Here is a 6,909-nt window from a genome sequence, read left to right as displayed (position 1 = left end):
ACCCTTTGCTTGAAAAGTCAAGCTCTTTTGGGGCTCTATTCTGCTCTAGTGGGGCATTGAAGTATAGAGATGGATTTATAAACTTGATAGGTATCAATAAAGTGTGTCACAGGAGTTTATAAGTTTCTAAGTTTTAAGGATGTAACTTTATGTTCCTGTGTGAAAATGTGAGAATAAACAACTGAAAAATTCAGATCAACCAACTGAATACTGGGCTTGGTATAATAAGTTGATTAACTTAAAATATTTGAATATTTAATATTAAAATAAATATTTTATAGTTCATCAAAAAATGAAAAAATGTTCATTTGCTCACCCTTCAAAGGTTTTGTGTATGTGTGTGTGTCTGTTAACCATAAATAACCATATGTGTTTTGAAGATTGTTATTAACTAATCCATTTGACATACACGCACACTATATATATATATAATGTTCCACAGTAGAAAGTGTGAGAGATTGCAAGTTAACATTTTGTGTAACTATTCTTTGAATAAACAAGGCTAAATTAAATGTAATGTACTGTACTGTATATAATGGTGCCATATGTAATTCTAATGTCCTATTTCTTTTAATTTCAAGACCTACAATCACACGGACACAGACAGACAAATTGTGTGTAATCACAAGTGATCTTCTTTTTACTATCTTGTTGTATTAGGATTTAGTAATCAGTTTTGTGTGTTGCTCTGTGTTCCGTTTCCATCACGACTGTGCTGCTTTTCTGACTTCATACATCAGTTTCAAAACAACTCTGTTCTGTTTGCTCAGAAGGCTAGTATATTTTGTTAATGGCTCTGTAATGATGTTTTTTATGCTTTTTTCTGTTAATGACCTGCTTTCAAAGTGTGTGCAACATTGAATGTGTGTGATGATGTGCATGAATAAGAGAATATTGTCATATCTCATTCTCCTCCTCCATCTGAATTTCAGTGCATGCATTTGGTAAAACAGCCTGCTGAGTGTGTGAGTGTTATATATTCTGCCAGAATACATACACACTTATTTGGTGCAGTTCATCAACGTCGGGTGTCAGAGAGCTGATTGACCTGCAAAGTGTGTGTGTTTGTGTGTGTGAAGCATTAGGTAATTGTGTGTGGGTGTTTGAAAGAGTGCCAGAATCACAGAGTGTACATTCACATTGTGCCTTTTAACAGCCTTTAGAACAACAAAAGAATTATACTCGCCTTTATAACAGAAACTTAATTGGAGCATAAAATATAGCATACAGTCTTCATTCCTGCACCCATTGTGAATGCATTTTTATTTTTTTATTTTTTTGTGTGTGTGTGCACCAGTAACAGTTTTACCCTTGGTGCAAAGTGGCTTTTAGTGGTTATTTCAGCGAAACATAGCCATTGTTTTTGGATAGTTATGGCTGAGTATGATGCCTAGTGACACTTTACTGATTTCCACAGAAACTCTTATTCCTTCTCTGTAGGTTTTAAGATTTCTCTGAGATTCAATATCAGTAAAAAGGGCTCCACTGATGCCAGTTCACTAGCATTGTGCATTCTGCTGCATTCTCTTGAGATGAATAACCGTTTTTCTATATAGTTTACTTCTGAATGTAATTTCTTGCAGGTTGATTGACTTCTGTGTTGGTTTTCTGGATCATTTTCCCCAGTGATCTGTAGTTCATAATGCTCACATTTAATTCAGCAGTCCCCAGGCATCCTCTCCCTGATCTCACGGATGCTCACTTATCACTGAGACATGTGAAGCACAGCCCAGTCTCTTCCCCCATGGAAAATATGGCACTGTTAGCAATGTCGATGTCAATGAGAGAGCAAAAGAGAGAGAAAAGAGAGTCTGTGCAGGTAAATGTTTAGTTATGCTAATGCATACCATCAGCCGGCCATCTCCTTCGGTGTGAGTTTGCTATCCGCTGTGATTTGACTTCACCTGCATAATTCTGAATTTATAATGATGTTCTGTGGTGTTGTAAAGCTCAGAGACAGGAGACCTGGACAGATCGTGCTCTTCACAAACCTCCATAATCTATACAGCATCTGTTAGCATAATCAGAACTGAATGTCTCACTGCATCATGCTTGCTCTTTTATGTATTAACTTGGGCTGTATTTCAGAATAAATATGTAATTGGAATTAATATGAACTGATTGCATGTAGGTCAGTGACATGACATCGGTTTTTCATTTATTTAAAATACATACAATACATACATACAATGACTTGATCATGTTTTTTTTTTCACTTCTGTATTAAAAACAGAAAAACTTAACTAAAAACTAAAAAAATACTTTTTACCCTGAAAAATGTATGCTACTCTTCAAAAGTTTTTTACATTTTTTTAAAGAAGCCTCTTACAGTATGTTTACCAAGGCTGCATTTATTAAAAATAATAATAATAATATACTTGGTAATGTTAATGTGTTTATACTTGGAGTAATAGATCCACTATGCTGCCGCTGCTGCTGTGGCAGAGTAAGAGCTAAGTCTTGCTAATACCAATACATTCACGGACATGCTGCTGTGAACATGTGAAAATACTGCTGCTGCACATAAAACATAAGAAATAACCCTGCATGCATAGCTTACATTAAATTAACCTGCAGCAGACAGGTGGAGCTGGGGAAGGTGGAGGGCAAGCGCTGGCCAAGTATTTGAATACTGAGCAGCAGCTCATTGGCTGCTCATGCAACTTGACCACCCCTTAAGGTGGGCATACATAGTGCGATTCTGAAGGTCGGAACGTTGTGAGCCCTCGCACGTCACGTTTGAGTTTATCCGAAAATCATACGGAGGCAGTCACACACGACACAAATTTTCTACGATTTTACAAACTCTGACATTAGCATTTTCGCGCCATTCATAAAAATATGGATTCTGAGGACGAAATAGTTTTCTTTGTGGCAGCTATGGCTTGTGACGTCCAAAGAAAGAAACGAAGAGATGGCAAAAGCCCTATTCGCATGGGATTAGTATTATCTAGGGACCTTGTGTGATAGATAAACTACCCCCCCCCCCCACATCTGAATTTTGTGTGGTACATTTGCACGGGATAAGCGAAGCCTGTGATTTTACTTGAATTTACTGACTTATCTCCCGGATACCCAGATGTTGAGAGTCCCGTTCTATGGTCCAGATGGATTTTAAAAAGAGAAATTAATATAGTTTCTTGCGCTGTATCATTTACATTTCACCAGGTTAAAATAATATCTCAAGCTTTATGCTTGATTTATTTGTAATACATTAACCTCAAAACATTTTCAGCTTTCTCTTTCTGCACATTGTATGGTGTAGCGATATGACAGCATCCAAAATACTATTAAACACTCCAACGCAGCTCAATTCTTCGCGAAAGATGGATAAAAAGGCACACAGGAAACAAAAACCTCGAAAAATGATATACGACCCGCCAAATCCAGGCCAAATCACAGAGATCTCGGTGTTCAGCTAAATATGGTAGGTCTTTTGCGTGGGAATTTTTACTTTACAAATTACAGACATGGCTGATTCGCACAGGATTAAGATCACAGACAACCTCCGCAGTTATTACAAATGACTGGAGGTCACCAGGTAATACTAATTCCGTGCGAATAGGGCTAAAGAGAATGGCTAAAAAGAAGAGAAAAGCATGGACTTTCTGTTCTTCATAAACAACTCGATGTGAGAAGTATATTTCAGAATTTCTGCTTGTTTTGCAGGAAATACAACAGGTAGCCTATATTCATTCATGAAGCTGAATGGCAAATTTGACAATTCGGAATAACAAATAAAAAATAGAGCTGTATAATTAAACTAAAATTACTACATAGACTATTTAAATACATAATATGTGGTTTTTGTAAACTTCTGATTGGTCAACCTCAGATGGATCGCTAAATCGTCTGGTTCAACCGCACGTATGCCACGAATTCAAACCGACAGTCCAATTTTTTTTTACATGTTTGAAAAGTATCGTGAGGTCGGGACGTGCTCGTAACGTTCTCGGATCGGCCCATAATTATTCTCACACGGTACGAGCCGCGGCCATGCGAGCATCTGCCGAGAGAAAAAAAAAAAACAAATCGCCTGCGAGCTCGTACGACAGCAAAAATCGCACCGTGTACGCCTGCCTTAAATCTGAGAGTTTCCACCCATGGCACCACCATTGTATTTTCGCAAGCGACAACAATGTACCAGTTCTAACGTCATGGCAAAAGTAAAGTTTGGAGTAAAAACATGTTATTAAATGTGGTATTTTCACGTGTTTTCAGATGGAGCAGCATTTACTACACAGAGCTGTAGTTCACTGACAAGCTACGCAAAAAGCTTTTATAATCGCAGAACGATTTCTTGGATTTCATAATCGCGCGATTAACTTGTCTTCTTGAAACATACAGTAGCTTGTCAGTGAACTTAGGCTGTGTGTAGAAAATGCTGCTCCATCTGAAAGCATGTGCTGGAGATTTACTACTAATCACAGAACCGGATTTACAGATGAGATACGCATGACAATCACATTTGTTTAATCATGCAGTCCTAATATGTTCAGAAATTCTACATGGAAAATGCTTTAAAAAAAATTCTCAAAAGTCAAGGTAATTCAAATTCAAAATTACTGAAGGTATAACAATGAAACAGCAGCTTTCAACCCATCACCATGATGCAAACATGAAATATCAGACATACAATAGTAGTTCTTTACAGGGTTTTTTATTTGATTGTGCTGCTTTCCATTGTTTTTCTATGTAAACATGGTCGCGTTTGACTGAAACAGCATTCTAAAAATGTGGCGCTCTAGTTAAAAAAGTTAAACTCCCATCTTCTTGCATTTTTTTTCCTATTCCAAAAGTGCATTCTGTGTGAAAGGCACCTATATTGATATACTTATTGTCCTTCACAGATCATGTCATACAACGGTTAATCATGTGTGCTGACATGCGGTTAATTCTTTTCTCTTTTACTGTTATCATTGCCATATTGTCAAAGTGTCTAATTCTAACGTTTGGTAATATTTCTATTCAAAATTGTGATTTCTCAATTTATGAAAAATAAAATCATGGCAAAACATTAAATTCGAATCAGTCGATAAAATCTGAAAATTCACCAACCCTACTTATACTGTATGTGGTGGGAAAAGTAATTCACACACCCCACATATCATGCAGAAAGTCATTTAACATGGATTAAACTGAAGTTATGAAACACACAGCTGATGTTGCAAAGCTAATAAACAGAGCAAATTTCTTCTCATTGAACACACACGTCCCCTCACAAACACACACACAGCATGGCCTGAGCAAACACACCCATATCCACTGGTGATGCCAGCTGCCCTCAGAGCATCCAGTCAGCCGTTCACACAACTCATCATGTTCCACAGGGTTGTGTCTCCAAACCAGACAGAGCATCTCTCTAGTGCAAAGACAACAGAAGACTCATCACTCCAGAACCCAGCCAGCCAATTATAGATTCATCTGAACATACAACGCCAGTGGCTAATAATGTCACGCACACAACTGCTGTAGCATCCATTTGCTAGATTGAGTTTAAAACTGTTGGCAGACGTTGTATTTTCACTGACATGTCTTTATTGTGTCTGATAGTAAATGTTACTGTGGCACTCTGGAGCTGATTTTATCTTCACTTTCACCACTTATGACCACTTAACTTCAATTTGGCTGGAATGAAAGTGCTGAAGTCAGACGAACCTTTCAGAGTTTGGAATGAAAAGTGGGATCAGGAAAGAACTGAAAATAATAAGACAGAAAAAGAAAGAAACTGAACAACTCTGCAAACTCTTTGTGTTTTTCTGTATAATTTATAGGTCTTTGGTAATTGTATTTGTGAGTTTGTCTCTGGCTGATTTAGATTTTTTTCCACACTTTTTATATTATATTAATAATCAATTATATCAATTAATTTGTGTTGTTTATTTATAAACATTTATTAGGTCTATTATTTTCCATTTTTGCTTTTAGTTACAGTACAGATCAATTAAAATAATAGAAAAGCATTTTTGTGGTGGCACCAATGAAAATAAAAAAAGTGTTCTGTACAAGTGGAATTATAATAATTCAATTTATACATTTAATAAAAATAAATTCAATAATAATAACACTTTTATAATAATAATTGTTTTTTTTTTACTCAGACTATATTTACTGTATTTACTCAGGCTGATCCTATCAGTAACTGAAGGGCTGCTATATTCTCTTGACCTGTGGAGGGTGCTCTGTTCAGAAGTTGGCCACGTCATGTCTTCTTTCAGTAGAGTATTTTTGGAGCGCTTGACAATCTGCCCTGCTGTTTGTGCATTTGCTTGTTTGCGTGTGTGAGCAAGAGTGACAGAAATACACACATGTACCTATATTTGAGTGACTTTCAGCAGGATATCCGTGCTCTGATTGATGCGGTCTCATGGGGAGACGTGGATAGAAGACATGAAACAAGACACTCGCAGCACAGCACAGAAGTTCGCTAAAATCGCTAACAGCCCTCTCCTTGATCCACTGCCACTCCTTCAGCTGTGTGTCCAGATGACAGGGTGACCTCAGGACTCTTTTCAGATCTTTAACTATGACAAATAGGAGCCCAATGAATCTCAACTGTTTGATGATGTCAACATGACCAGCAGTCACAGCAGCTCAACAAGAAATATTTTGTCCTGCTGTTCTGGATGGCCCTGTAGATTTTTGAACTTCTGCTCTACTAACAAAGCATTTTCTATTTAGCAACACACTGTTGTGCTATGCTATATACCAGGGGTGATGAATGTCGGTCCTGGAGAGTTTTGCTTCAACCCTAATCAAACACACCTGAACAAGCTAATCAAGGTCTGAAGGGTTACTAGAAAGCTACAGGCAGGTGAGTTTTAATTAGGATTGGAGCTGAACTCTGCAGGGCTGTGGCTCTCCCGGACCGGAGTTCGCCACCCCTACTTTATACCTATATAGTGTGTG

The 6,909-nt window shown here is 37.5% G+C and overlaps 1 protein-coding gene and 1 long non-coding RNA gene across 6 annotated transcripts in view; one reads left to right on the top strand and one right to left on the bottom strand.

Annotated features, from left to right (window-relative positions):
• Positions 1 to 6,909, top strand: part of LOC109055398 (zinc finger protein 385D-like) — a 97,306-nt gene that overhangs the window by 24,950 nt on the left and 65,447 nt on the right. The gene's annotated exons all lie outside the window — the stretch shown is intronic.
• On the bottom strand, positions 4,914 to 6,802 carry LOC122136565. The gene is made up of 2 exons (XR_006154230.1): positions 6,315 to 6,802; positions 4,914 to 5,697 (listed from the first exon to the last, which is right to left on the bottom strand). It is a non-coding gene; the product is annotated as an uncharacterized LOC122136565 (long non-coding RNA).

The sequence above is a fragment of the Cyprinus carpio genome, chromosome B3, assembly GCF_018340385.1.
Source record: "Cyprinus carpio isolate SPL01 chromosome B3, ASM1834038v1, whole genome shotgun sequence".
NCBI lineage: Eukaryota > Metazoa > Chordata > Actinopteri > Cypriniformes > Cyprinidae > Cyprinus > Cyprinus carpio.
This window is presented reverse-complemented; position numbering and strand designations above follow the sequence as displayed.